Source organism: Panthera uncia (genome assembly GCF_023721935.1).
Source record: "Panthera uncia isolate 11264 chromosome B2 unlocalized genomic scaffold, Puncia_PCG_1.0 HiC_scaffold_25, whole genome shotgun sequence".
In the NCBI taxonomy this organism is placed as follows: domain Eukaryota; kingdom Metazoa; phylum Chordata; class Mammalia; order Carnivora; family Felidae; genus Panthera; species Panthera uncia.
In genome coordinates, this window is record NW_026057581.1 from 4,349,530 (window position 1) to 4,364,490 (window position 14,961).

The 14,961-nt window shown below is 50.6% G+C and overlaps 1 protein-coding gene across 1 annotated transcript in view; it reads left to right on the forward strand.

Moving 5' to 3' along the window:
• The first annotated feature begins 1,677 nt into the window (after positions 1–1,677).
• RIPOR2 (RHO family interacting cell polarization regulator 2) overlaps positions 1,678–14,961 on the forward strand; it is a 98,971-nt gene continuing 85,687 nt past the window's right edge. The window contains exon 1 of the mRNA XM_049611338.1: positions 1,678–1,885. The gene's annotated coding sequence lies outside the window, so the exon portion shown is untranslated. The remainder of the gene's footprint in view (positions 1,886–14,961) is intronic.

Here is a 14,961-nt window from a genome sequence, read left to right on the forward strand (position 1 = left end):
CAATCAGTTGAGTGTCTGACTTCGGCTCAGGTCATGATCTCACGGTTTGTGAGTTTGAGCCCCGCATCGGGCTCTGTGCTGACAGCTCAGAGCCTGGAGCCTGCTTCAGATTCCGTGTCTCCCTCTGTCTGCCCCTCCCCTGCTCGCGCTCTGTCTCTCGCATTGTCTCTAAATAAACATTTTTTAAAAAGATTTTTAATAAAAAATTTAAAAAGAAAAGAATACCACTATTGAAAACATACAAAGACTAGCTGGCCACACAGACTGGAACGTTCCCGTCATGTGGTGCACACGTTTTCTCCTCTGAAGGAGCGCCCGCGTGGGAAGACTGAGTGCTGTCAGAAACTATTTTGTTAAGTCAAAAGAAGGGCAAAGAGAGGTGGTGTCTTGAAAAACCAAAGGCTCAGACGTCAAGGCACTCACTGCCTTTCCCGGTCTAAAGCAGAGACACGGTGACCAGTGCTTGCCCTTGGGTGGCATTTCTAGGCATCCGGCACCCTCTGCTTCTATTGTATCCTTCGGTGGGTTGTGATTAGTTGATCAGGCTGTGTTTTTGGCTGTTCCTACTCCGGGCCTGGGAATATGCAGTCTCCTTACCACAACTGGATATAGGTGTTCTGGTGTTGACACAGTCTTCTGGAATGTTCCCTTTTGCTCATTGTCTAAGCTCATGGATTCCTTTTTTTTTTTTTTTTAATTTTTAAATGTTTATTTATTTTTGAGAGACAGACTGAGCAAGAACATGCAGGGGGAGAGAGAGAGACACAGAATCCGAAGCAGGCTCCAGGCTCTGAGCGGTCAGCCCAGAGCCCCAGGCGGGGCTCGAACCCACAGACCCAGAGATCGTGACCTGAGCCGAAGTGGGAAGCTGAACCAACTGAGCCACCCAGGGGCCACAAAGCTCATCCATTCGTACGAGCTCCCTCACAAAGTTACCGAATCCCAAGCTGGGGCTGGCGGTGCTGTTCTGTTTCACGTATCCTAAAGCCACAGTTTGTACAGGACGGTGGCTTTACGGATGAGGAAACTGAAGCACAGCACACCTGTTTAAGCAGGTGGCAGAGACCTCATCTCTGGGGCCTTAGAGACTCCCGGTCTCCTAGAGTTCCCACTCCAAAATGGGAATGTGTTTCCCAAAGGTCAAATCCAGCAAAACAAAATAAAAACCGTTTCTCCCCACCATTACAGGATCTGTCTACCCAAACAAGCCTAGGGCAGTGCCCACTCAAGGCCGACCTCCCCGGGGGGCTTTCCAACACAACTCTTACCTTGAGCAACCAACTTCACCCCACCCCCAACCACACACACGCACACACACACACACACACAAACACACACCGCCGCTGCCGCCCCACACCCCACCCCCGCGCGTTTTCCAGGCACAGCCTCTCTCCCAAATCCCCAAAGGTGAGCTGGAGGGGTCTTCGCTCGCCTCGGCCTCCCCTGCCCTCTCGCCCCCGTGCACTCTGCAGCCGGCTGGCTCCCCCGCGCGCCCGCCATCGGCTGCAGGCGGGTAGCAAAGCGCAGCCCGGCGGAGTCGGCCCGAGCGACTGTCGAGCAGCTGTCTCCCCCGGCCCCCTCCCCGCTCCGCCGACGCCGCCGGGCCCGCGGCCGCGCCTCCCCTGCGCCGGCTCCCCGCCCCCCCCTCCCCTCCGCCCGCGCGCTCGGCTCCGCCAGCGTCGCGCACCCCTCGCCGCAGCTGCCGGGAGCGGACGCGGGAGGGCGGCTGGGGTCTGCGCGCAGGGTCCCCGCGGCTCCCCGCGGCCCTTTGTCCCCGCACCCCCGCGGGGCGAGCGCGGCTCGGGGCGTCGCGTTGGCCGGAGGCTCTTACACACGCCCGAGAGCCCCCGGTCCCCCGGTCATGACAAGGAGCCTCCGTCTTTAGGTATGTGCACCTCTCGCGGGTTCTTTCCGGCTGCTGGGTCCGCCTGCAGCCCGGCTGAGGTCCGTGCGCCCGGGAGGGTCCGCGCGTCCGCTGCCCGCAGGGGAGGGGCGCGAAGTTGCCGAGCGAACAGGGGCACACGCACCCCTGCAGGCGGAGCCGAGGGGCGCCCGGGGGGAGCGGAGGACTGGCCGCGGGGACGGTGAGGAGCCCGCGGCAGTGCCCCGGGTCCCGCGGCGTTCCTGGAGCGGGGTGGGGGGGGGGCGCACGGCCGGACGAGCGGGGGGCGGGGGAGAGGCTCCCGGGGGTGCGGGCGCGGACGCCCTCGGGCGGGTCCCGCGGTCCGCTGTCACCCAGCGACTTCCGGCGCTCTGAGTCCCGCTCGGGGCTGGGATCTCGGTGTCCAGCGTCTGAACTTGTCCCGAGGCTGCCGGGGTTGAGCTCGGCTATGACCCAGCCTCCTCCCCGCGTGTCTGAAATCCCCTTGCCCGGGTGGGGAGGGCGCGGGTGGGCGAGGTGACAAACGGGAGAAGAGGCGAGCGCGGCGGGCGACCTGTGTCTGCAAAGATGGGGGGAAGGGCGATGCACCTGAGGACCCGGAGCGCCCTGCAAGTTCCCGTGGCCTGGGAGGGGTTAGGAGAAGAGCAAGTGCAACTCTGTTACCGGCGACACTGTAGCCTCCTGTCCCCTCCCCAGGGGGGTAGGGAGCAGAGAGAGAAGAGCTCACGTGTAAGGGAGCGGGCGCTGCCTGAAATTGCGCAGGCGGAAGCCACCCAGATGTTACGGTGCCAGAAGCGCCCGGTGCGAGTCCCCAGTGCGAAGGGGCAGCTCCCCGGGGGGCGGAGAGCAGGTGGAAAACCCAGAGAGCCGGGCGATGGAGGCGGGGGGAGGGTCTCAGAGAAGGCATTGGCGGCCTCGAAGGTTCTCGTCCCAGAGATACCCACGTGTTGCTCGAGTGACCGAGCGGAAACGTCGAAGCTTTTGATTGGGGGCGGGGGCCCATCAGGACAGTGTGAGAAATCACGTCGGGCTGCCTTTCCTCCTGCCGCCACCTCTTACACGCTCAGATCCGTGTCCTTGGTTGAAGTTCTAGGACTGCGACTGACCCTTGCCCCCATTGCCAAAGACACTGCACTTGGCCCTCTCTGCGGGGCTGGGGCTGGGCTTCTTGTGCCAGCATTCGCCCCTGTGTTACCTGGTTGACACACAGTCATTCCTTCCTTTTTGTTTTCTGCCAGGTTTCTCTGGCTCTGAGAATGTTCCTCCTCTCCTTTCCACCCCCACCCCAGTATTGGCTTATCTGCCTGCTTCCTCTTGCTCCCCTAGTCTTGTTGGACCAGACTCTTGAGCTCCCCGGCTACCAACCACCAACCACCGGCTTCCCCCATTGTTTCCATCTATCTGTTTTAGCGGCTGTCACAAGCAGGTGGCGTCACTGTGAACTCTAAGAACCAGCATGGCCAGGCTATTCTCCAGTGGTTACTTAGGAAGCAGCCAGTAACCATTCCCCTTCTGTAGGAGCAAATTGCAGGGGTGGGTCCAGCCAGGGTAACAGCAGCTAGGGAAAAGGGCCTCCCCCCTCTTCACCGCCACCTCCCAGCCCAGCCCTCAGGGTCAAGCCTCCGGTGCCTGGCCTGCCCTTCACTTCAGATCCTGCCAAGCTAGGGCTCTTCCCCCAGAAGGTAAAACACGTGTCTGTCCAAACATCTGAAAACCTGAACGTTGGAGAATGTGTTTAGTAAACACAAGCTGTGTGTGTGGCTTTTCCAAAAAGACCCCCAATCAGTATTGCTTCTGTCTCTGACACTCCAACATGACATTTTGCTCTGAATATCTTACCGTTAGGATAAATATAAAGAAATACTAAGCTAGAGCAGGGAAAAACCGAAAGCATGCGCTGAGGACTCTCATGGCACTCTGAGTACCCAGACACAGATTCCAGAAATGGCTCTCCTTCCTTTTGTGGACTGCGAAGTAAAATTATTTCCAGCAGAAAAGGGACCTATCCCCTTTCACAAGTGACCTAGAGAAGCCAAGGGGGCCTGGAGGGAGCTATTTATTTATATCTATACATGGGGGTAGCTAAACTCACATAAAAATCCCACTCTTTAGCATTGAAGTCCGTTGGCTTGGGGTCCCGCCCGTGACTGCCGGTGTCTTGCCCTGAATCTGAGGTCACTAAGTGGAAACATCCCTACTATGGCAAAACCCCTGCCCAGCTGTGATACCAACCACTCGCCGACTTCCAAATGCACCCAAGTCACCTCTCTGTTATATTTTGGTCTAATTCACGGATTATTGGCTCATCCCTCAGTGTCAAGAGACTAGAACACAGACAAAGGCAGTTATGCACAGTGAGCGGAACAGCCCGCACGATTTATAGTAAGTGGTTGCAGGAAGCAAACGATGGTCCCTTGGGCCGAAGGGTTTGCAAACCAGTGTTGTCTTTTACTGTTCACTGCATTCAGCGGGTTGGGGGGGGGGGGCGGGGGGAATAAAAAAGCTGTTTTGTTTTCATTCTGGAAAGAAGTAAGAAGTCTAAAACCAGTTTCTTTTCTTGGGAGGAAGCGGTGTAGAAGTGAAAGTCCGTGTGATTTAACACGATGGGTGCTCCTTGGGGCAACAGATTTGACTTTCCATCTGAGCTTCCTCTGCACTGGTGGCCTGTGCAGGGCCTCGTGCTTCTGAACAGCTTCTTTACCAAGGTTATTTTCATCTGCCAAGCCGAACTCCAGGAGCTGGAGGAGATGGACAGCTTGTGTTTGTGGCCATTCAACCAGAAAAGAATACCAGCTGAAAACAGACAATGAAACAAGGGAATCGGGGGTGGGGGTGGGGAGAGGAGGTACGGAGAGACCAGCCACACATAATTGGCTCCCCAAAGGCAAATCTGGATGCAAAATGGTGTCATAAAGCAGTTGTCACGTAAACACCCCACAGTGTGATTATTGGAAAGATCTGTTCAGAAAGGAAAACGATGGTGTGCCTTTCCCCGTTCCCTGGAGGGAACCCGCCTCTGGCTTTTCATTTCTCCCCACTTGTGAAATCATATCCTTATCGTTTCTTGAGACAGCTTTCTCCCCCTGAAAATGAAAACCTCACCATTGTGTACACGGAAGCCTTCGAGTTCCCACTAAGCGGAATCACTCGACACGCTTATCTTCGGTGAATTCATATGGAAACACCCACACGCCCGCTTCCCTCTCTGGATCTCCTCTCCGAGGCCACCAAGTTCCTCTCTGGGTTAATGGCGTGAATGGCCAGGAGTTGTTGTTGTTGCTGTTTTCTTTGGTCACAGTACACTCATCACTTCCGTTGGAAATGTTCCCTAAAAATCATAGATGTTTTCCTTAGAGTTTCGCAGGTTCTCTAGAAAAGATCATCTGACGCATGGCCCGACGCTGGGTTGCCCTCCCTCATTGGAAACGCTGGACACCATCAGGAAAAGAAGCCACGGCAATTTATTTTATTGTGCATTGTTTAGGTGACACTGAATATTTTCACATGTTCATTACACTAATTAAAAAGGAAATTAGATTTTTTTTAACAGTGAAAGCAGAGGAGGGGCAATGTGTCTGTGTCGTGTTCCGCGAGACCAAAACACGCTCTCTGCTAGAGCAAGGAGGGGGGAGTCTTAGACAAAGAAATATTTTTCACACTGTTCAGCATTCTAAAATATAATAGAGTGATTAACAGTCATGTTCATTTCCTGAGTGGATTTGAAGTCCAAGCCCGCAGTGTTACGTCGTAATGTAGGGGAGTGCTAAATTTTTTTTTTGATTTAAGCACCTGTTTACTGAGCAACTGTTCTGGGCTCGGGCCGAAGCTAGAGTTTGCATTCAGTATAAAAGTGTAAGATACTGATTGTAGGTAGGTTCCAGGGGGTGCACAGTCTGGAAGAGAAGTAGGAAGAACCCAGTCGTGTTGAGCAGTGTGCCGTCCACACGTCTTGGTTTGCCCTGTCCGCATCTTGTGACGCAGCAGCATAATTATTCCTAGCACCCTCTTTCGCTCAGAAGTGTTCCAGTTTGGACAATAAGTTACACGGTCATCCTAGAAATAAGGGCTATGAGGTCAGGGGAGGAGAAGAAGGCTGTGATGGGAGCAGCCGGTGGAGATTTCATTCCCGAGCCTGGTGTAGGCATACAGACAAATGGGATGGAAAAGGAAAGACTGTGAGCTCCCTGAGGACCCAGAGGCTCTGTTTCCCTTGTTCCTGTGCCCTCGGGGCTTTGCATGTGTGGGGAGCAAATGGCAGGCATCAAATACTAACCAACTGCCCGTGACCCAGATTGAAGATCCACACTGAAGGTAGTAAGAAAGCTCGGGACGGTGCGGAGGAATGCCTGGCAGAGAAGGTCAGATGGGAATAATTATGAAACAGGGCTATTAATAAGGCCGAGAAATGCTGAAACAAAGCCGGCGCTGAGCATTCCAAAAAGCAGCCTGCGTGCAGAAAGCCAGTGTGGTGTCACTCCTTCTCGTTTCTGTCGTTTCTCTTTTGAATTGAATGCCACTGGCCTTCACCTCTAGCCTGGAGGTGATCTCTTCCTTCTCAAGCAAATTGTCCAGGAAGGAACTGAAGGAACAATGACCCCATTCTCTTCGAGCTTCTTTCCTTCTGTCCTTGTCCTCTAGGAGGAGTTTCAGAAGGGAGGCAAGGGCAGGAGCCTGCTGCGGGGTGGGGAGGGCACCTTATAAACACAACAGCAGCACACACGAACACCAGGGGCACATGCTTTTTCCCTTCTCCGAACTGGAGGGATAAATTCAAAGTTTCGTGGAGCTAGTGCAGTTCCCAAGAGGCTATTCCCAGTGGAGCTTGTGAGTTCCCCACTTTTTGCTACATACGAAGGCCTGGAGTGACGTGGCCTTGGCCTTAACTGCGCCGGTTACCTTCTGATTAACGTGACACACAGTAGGTGCCCTGCTGTATGCGGAGGTTCAAGGTTAACTCCTGTACACGAAGGCTGCAGGCCAACTGCCAGCTGCTAACCCTTGAGCAGCAATGCCTTACCTTTAGCTTAGAAGGTTACTGGCAGCATTTGAAGCCACTTTGGGATGATTCCTACCTTCCCAAGTGCTAAGCCGATTTCGTGTTGTCTTGGTGATGCCTCATCCTCAGAAATAAGCAGAGCTCAGAAAAGAGAGAGGGCGACGCACACAAGGTTCTAGCACTGAGACCACGCGTCTGGGTTCAGATGCAGACAACAGGATCCACTCGGCAGAAAAGGATATAAAATAACATGGCTTACGGAGCTGCTGGGTCACACGCCAAGCCACCCGGTAACGTTGGGTCACTAATGGAGCCCCTGCCTGATCCATCATCAAGAAGCTGCCCGCCCATTGGAGAAGCCACCAGCTCCCGAATGAGGCTGCCACAGCCATGGTCCAGAAAACAGCCAGTTGGGAAGGCAGCACGGCAAAGCCAGACGGTCCAGGAGAGTGGTCACCAGTAGTTACCATAGAGGAGGAGAAGTACAGCACAGTCGGCAAAATAAGCTCCCCGCCCCAAAGATATCCACATCCTGCTCCCCAGAACCTGTGAATGTGTTACTTCACGTGGCAAAAGGCACTTTGCAGCTGTAATTGGGTCCAGCACCTTGAGATTACCCTGGATTCTCCAGGTGGGCCCAGTCCCATTACATGGGTCTCTAAAAGAGGAGCTGTGGTCACATGACTATGGAGGCAGGATGAGAGAGATTCAACATGGCGATAAGAGAGATGAAGCCGGGGGCCATGGAGAAGGAGTGTAGGTGGTCTCTAGAAGCCAGAAGACGCAAGGAAATGGATAATCCCCTGGCGCCTCCCGAAGGGCACACCGTGTGCTGAAACCTTGATCTTAGCCAGCAGGACCCATGTCAGACTTCTGACCTCTGAAACTATAAAAGAATAAATGTGTGTCGTCTTAAGCCACTAAACGTGTGCTGATTTGTTACATCAGCCACAGGAAACATACCTGCAGCGTCCCCATCACTACTGCCTTCAAATCTCGTGCAAGTGCACCCGGGGGAAGCCCCCTTGCATCACGTGTGGGATCCGAGTTGCAGGGGGTTCTGGGAAATGCGCCTTTGTGCTTCGCAGCTTCAGTCGGGAGGCATCTGACTCAAAGGCTGGAGTGATGTCGAGTGCCAGTCATGTATATTCAGTGCAGCTGCTGTGGGAAGTCACGGGGAGCTCGGGGGGGGGGGGGGGGGGCACAGCACTCCTTACCGTCCTGCTCTGAGGGACTGTGGCATGAGGCAGAACAGAAATGGATGCCTGAGATTTTTAGGAAGCTTGACAAATGTTATTAAGCCATTAAAGCATGGGGGGAGGGGAGGAAAAGGCACCAGAATAGTTGCCCGTTTGCCATACTAGAAGTTACTATCTGATTTGTCATGTATCGTTGGCAGGGTGGCATTAAGGAGAGATTGTGCGTAAGTGTCTCAGTGTTAGGGGTAAATATCGACGTTCTGTAGCTTAACTCTTAACTGTATACGGTCAGTCTGTAGGGCACATTATACGTTCCAAAGGGTCTTCAACCGTATCTCCACCCAACACACCCTTCCTACGTTGGTCCAAACAGTCAGATGCAGAAAATGAAAACCGTCTCGTGTTATTCCTGTCACATTTCTTCAATCGGAGGAGATAACACGAGAGTTGTCGGTAGAAGCATATCTAAATCTAAAGCCGCCTTCTCCTGTAGGAGATCAGCCTAAGAAACTCATTCTTAAAACGTATACACATTTTAGCCAAACGTTTTGGTTTGTTTGCGCGGGACTGGTAGCCCTGAGGGTTTTCAAACTGCCGAAGCCAGCAGGTAAATGAGCAAGAATCCAAATAAGTTCTTTTTAAAATTTTTTTCTGATGTTTGTTTATGTTTGAGACAGAGGGAGACAGAGCGCGAGTGGGGGAGGGGCAGGGAGAGAGGGAGGCACAGAATCCGAAGCAGGTGCCAGGTTCCGAGCTGTCAGCACAGAGCCCAGGGGGTTCGAACCCACGCGGGGGCTCGAACCCACGAACCATGAGATCATGACCTGAGCCGAAGTCAGACGCTCAGTCGACTGAGCCACCTAGGCGCCCCCAAATAAGTTCTTTTTAAAGCAGAGCTGCCTCGATGTGGCCAGTAGAGGTGCTGGGGGGAGCGTCCTCAAATTGGGGAATGACCTCTGAGGAGGTGGACAAGACCTGGAACAGTAGCTGGTGGGCCCCGGGGACCTGGTCCCCAAGGTACGGTCCGCCACGCTGGAGGCCCTGCTCCCCACAGGCTGCCTTCTCTTTTTCTCTTTTTCTTGCTTCCTAACCACTTCTTTTCTGCACACGCCTCCTTCCCTGATACCTAAAGTTTACCGTTCCTGAAGTCCAAGTTCAAGACCCCCTTGATGCTAGAATATGGTAATACGTTTATCTGAGTGGTACCGTCATATGTTCTGTGGATGTTTGCAATTTTCAGCAGCTTTCATCATCGTGTCCCACTTAAACCCCAGCCCCCTGTGATGTAGCGGGACTCCCAGTAATGCTCCTGGCCCCCCACACTGGGACACAAAACTTCAGGATGAAACAGCTTGTCCAAGATGACAGTGTGCGTGTGCAGAAGGGGCTGGGTCAGCACTGAGTGTTCCCACACCCTCATGGGGGTCTGTCCGCCCCAGGATGTCCACTCAACTAGCCTCTGTAGCAAAATCGGTGTTAAGCTGGAGAGAGGGAGAGGTGATTTGTTCTGCCTGCCCGCCGCCTTCAGTCACCGAAAGGTGGCCTATTTGAAACCAAATTCACTGGGAGCCCAAAGTCTGATTATTGTCTCTCGTTACCTGGCCAGTGCTCTCAGTCTGATACTTTATTTTGCAAGTGGAAACCTGCCCCCTGTAATGACATCAGAAAGGTCAGGAACTGCTCTCGTTTCAGGCTCCCATGACATTTCGAAAAAAGTTTGACCTTTGAATTTTGTCATAATGGTCTTTGGCCTAAAATAGGATAGAAATGATATGTGCTGTTTCTTTTTCAAGGGTTTGTTATTTTGTTTGTTTTCTTTTTTCAAAAGATCCTCAGTGTGTGTTTCTTCACAATAAGATATTTTCCAGATGCAATTTTTTTTTTTTTTTTTGGCTCTGATCACTGCAAAATGGCTCTTTCCCCCTGATGGAAGAAAATAGCCAAAGCAAGAGACGAAGGGTCTGCATCAACCCAAGATGCTTCCATATGTGCGAATATATGGTTATCGACCTAGAGGTACTGAAAATGTGTAGTTTTTCACTTAAGGAACTAGTTTCATCCTTTAAAATCCAAGGGGGGGGTGGGAAATAGACCCAGGTAGACCTTGAGCACATAGATTCTACACGTGGCAAAAAGGACCTTCCCTCCATCATCTCCCTGTAGGTAAATCACGTGATCCTGAATGTGGTACAGAGGCCAGGCCTTCCTGGGCACCGGAGTGTCTGAAGTCATGGCAATTTTTTTTAATGTTTGTTATTCTTGAGAGAGAGAGAGAGAGAGAGCACACACAAGCAGGGGAGAGGCAGAGAGAGAGGAGGACAGAGGATCAGAAGACAGCAGAGAGCCCGACGCGGGGCTCAAACATGAGAACCGTGAGATCATGACCTAAGCTGAAGTTGGCCGCTCAACCAATTGAGCCACCCAGGTGCCCCACGATTTTTTAAAATAAATGCAAATCTTGACTTACAGATGCGTGTACATGTATGTGATATTGCGTGTTGACAGAAAACCCCCCTTAGGTTGTGAAACAATCTAAAGAAAAACATTTTATATAATAGTCATCTTAATAAGAATAGCTACCACCTAGTAGCATTTTCAGTGTGCCTGGCACATGGATTAATTCCCTGAGTCCTCATAATAAACTGAGGTCATTCCCATTATCATCTCTGGTGTATAGATGAGAGAAATAAGGCCCAGCAAGACTAGTGTGAGCAGAGCACTGTTTTCAACCTGGGCCGTCTGGCTTCCGAGTCTGGGCTGTGGCTGTGGATGTAAATACACAAAGACCCCCAAGTTCAGAGTTCCCACAGAAATTAACCGCCGGTTAGCAGCACCCTCGGGAAGCCGGCTGAACTGCACTCCGGTTACCCGATCGCTTGGAGCAGCAACTCAGTAACTCAGAGTCTGTCCAGGCGGTTTGCAGGCCAAGGTTCTCAGCTGACATCCAGGCACTAATGAGACTCCTCGCCATTCGGCTGTAATCGCCGAGAAGCTGTTTCACATTAGGCAGCCGTGGCGTTCACGATTCCAGCGAGGTAAGCGGTGCGTCTGCATAGATGCTCTGCTGGAGAAATGAAACAGACACCATTCTGAGTGATCAGTACATCTTGGTAGATTACACCGTTGTCAGTGAGGAGGCTCCTTTCTCATGGCGCAAGACCGACCCTCGCGATGCCTCAGAGAGCTGAACCGCTCTGAGGGGGAGGGAAAGAGAAAAAGCAGAGAAAAAAGGAATCATTCGTCCCCTTTCATAAAGACTATTGTCTAATCCATACCCACGGGTAAAGCGTCCCCGATCACTTTTGTCTTAGTTACTGAATGTAGGAAAACAGCATTATTGTTAATTCATGCAGTTTTAATTTATGCGGACGAGAATTATATGGGGTAATTACCTGCAGTCGAAGAAAAATGAATCGTGTCAGGTCTGCTTAATCCTTGCACGATTTGCCGCTCTCTCTCTCTCTCTTTCTCTCTCTAGGAGAAAAGATTTAAAGCAGTAACCACAGTGTGTGATATGCCAACTTGCGTTGCTTTGTTAAACGGGGGATATTTTTTTTTCCCTTCGATTTGCATCCCAAATAGAGTCCTCAGATTTGGACTGACTGGATTTGAATGATTCCCAGAACAATAGCTTTAATTTACTGACTTAACTCCCAGTTCATCTTTTCCAGAAGTGCCCATTTTTCAAATCAGTGCAACGGAAGTTATCTTGACGGGCCCTGAGTATAATTTCTTTTATGGGAATAATTCAGGGGGAATGATGATGATTTCCTTTGTCAGCATTGATGGGGGATTTATAGCCAGGATCGCTAGCTTCCACACTGCCTCTGAACCCCTGGGATCCAGTGGCTTCCAAAAACTAAAACAAAGCATCTGGACAAATTGTGAGGCATTGACTAGACATGGATGGAAATATCCTCATGACTTTTGTCGAGCAATAGACGGCTTAAACTCGTATAGAATCGTTCAGAGAAGAACAGGACTTGATAAACGTCTGCTTGAAAAATTATACTCTATGACTTTTGCAAAAATTTGAGACAGGCTACAATAACGTGCAGTTTAAAAACTGAAGAAGTACCAAAAGGAGGAGCCAGATGTCAGTATTCTGAGTGAATGTTCACGTCCAACTGAGCCGTAGGCTTTGCTCCGAATTCCTTGACGCCAGGCAAAAGGCGGTCCACGGTAGATGATCACTGAAGTTACTGCTATCAGAACAACGGACATACAAAGCACAGCGGTCCCCCAGAGGGCAGATTCCCTTGTGGGAACCAATATAGGTAGAGGAGGTTAAACTGAGCTAGGTAAACCAACGAACCAACGCCTTGCGGTGAAATTCAAAAGGCGACACCTCGTGTGTTGAACTTCACTACTGTTTTCTCATTCCTCCCCTGCGTTCCACTAAAGATCCCAAGGAGCAACCTAAGGACGCTTCATGAAGAGAAAAAGAACATGTATACTTGGCCTTCAGTTGGTATTGTTTGGAAAACAGTGACCCTGCTTTTCTAGGGCAGAGTTACATGCCCTAATCAGATCTTGTCTTCAGGGGCAGTTGAGCACGACTCGCCGCTTGGCCCTGCACCCCTCACGGGGGAGCCCGGCTCAGACGACCGAGTTGCAAGTCCATAATAATCTTGTTACTGTGTCAGAATTTCCCACTTGAGATTTGGGGCTCTAGCAAGACCAACCTGATTCTCAAAATAAATCAGAGCATAAGAACATAAAACTTTCATTTTTAGGTAAGGCGGCTGGTGTCTTTATTCTTGACTTTGATGAGGATGGCAATGACGGTGATGATCGTGACAGCCGTCAGTTTCACCTGAGTACACACATCGTGCCTGGCATTTTGCTTTACAGGTCTGGCGTCCCTTAATCCTCACAAGGACTTTAAGAGATAGGTGTAATGATCCCCATTTTACAGAGGAGGAAACCAAACAGAGGTCATTGTCCCAAGGAGGAGATGCACACCAGTTGTGTGACTATAGACTGGTTCTGTAACCACATACCACACAACTTGATGTGTCTTTGTGTGCCCGTGTGTGTTCAAGCTTCTGGATCCTGCCGCTTCCTTGTTCTTACTTGCCGCTTCTCTCTACCCCTCACAAAGACAACGGCTATGGCCTTCCCTAAGATCCTGTAAGACTTGAGACCCTCTGTCAAGCTTGAACTTCGATGGCATGAAATTGCTTGAGTCCACTCTCTGGAAATGCAGAATACTTGCAACCACAGCGTTTACGTGTCTGCTGCTTTGCTGGGACAAATGCTCTCGTGTAAACTGTTTTCCTTGACTCCAGAAGTACTAATGGAAACATAACTGTAAATTTAATACTGCGCTCTCTTGCTGCGAATATTAATTATGGCACGCAGCGTAATCCGGAATCCAGCTCTGGACGGTGGCAGCGGGCTGGGATGTGGTGACTGGCTGGGTCTAGCCACCTGACCACACTGTTGTCCTCTCTCCTCTTCACCCGAATACCCCAGGCTGAACAGTTGGAGGGCGTCTGCTCGTGGGCTGGAACGCCCGCATTGCTAACAAAAACAATAGAGCCATCCTGCCGAATGATGTGTTTTTGGTGCACAGAAAAATTCTATCCCTCCATGGGATCAAAATGCATTCTTATGTGAATTTGTGTCATTTTTGAAAGACGTCACTTAGTTCACATTCTGAATTGTGCTCATCCCCTTCAATTGTACTCAACACCCACACTCAGTGTTCTCTGTACTTTCGATTCCAAAGTCTGCGAAGAGGGTTGAGAAACATACAGTGTGGATGACATCCTTCAAAAAGGAAAATGTTCAGAGTGGCTGATTGCCTGGATGGTGTTGACTAAAACGCCAGCAAATCATACAACGGAAATTTAACTTTTAAAACTGCCTGCTCAGGGGGTAAAATATCCGAGGGTCCTGCACCATATTTAATACCAAATGCATTTTTTAAAAGATTTTATTTTTAAGTAGTCTCCCTCCCCAACGCCCCAAGTAGGGCGCGAACTCACAACCCCGAGATCAGGAGTCCCATGCTTTGTCAACTGAGCCAGCCAGGCGCTCACCACCCCCCACCCTCACCAACTACATGTTTTAAATAGGAAAATCAAGTTTTTGTCCCCTTCTGCATATATTCCGTAGTCTCTCACTAGCTCAGTTTACTAATTCAACTTTCAAGAGACTAGAGAATGCACAGGACTTACAAACGAGTGCCTAGGTAAATTATGAAACTCACGCAATCAACTCCTGAGAAGTTCTTCTCCTCTGGGAGGTGCACAAGGGAGTCTCAACCTAGATCTTATTAAACTAAAAATGACTTGATAATACATTCTCATCCCTGTAACGATAAAAATAGCAAATGCTTATTCACTGTTCTAAGCATTTGACATTCATTAACCTCTTTAATATTCACAGCAACCTATGAGCTCTGTCCTTTCTTCATCCCCTTTTTACAGATGAGGTCACTGAGGTCAAGCAACGTGTCAAAGCTGCACTTACAAAGCGGTGCTGCTGGTCACAAACCCAGGTCGGCTGAGTTCTTTAGTCCCAACAGCCCAGAAGTAGAAGGCTTTACTTTTAAGTCTTCACGACAACGGCAAAGTTTTGCTAAGTCCTACGATTCCCAGAACTATTCTCCCTTTCTTTTTTTTTCTTTTTTTTTTTTTTTTTTTTTTTTTTGCCATTAAATAAAGATACAATCGTGCTGTTTCTCCAGTGAAGACTTACAGTGCCTTTTTCAAATATTTTGTGTAGTAGAATTGGAATTAGATGACTGGAGACCCATGCATGACTTAATTTTTTGGATATTAAAAGAATGGAAAGGGACGCCTGGGTGGCTCAGTTGGTTAAGCATCTGACTTCGGCTCAGGTCACAATCTCATAGTTCATGAGTTCGAGCCCCG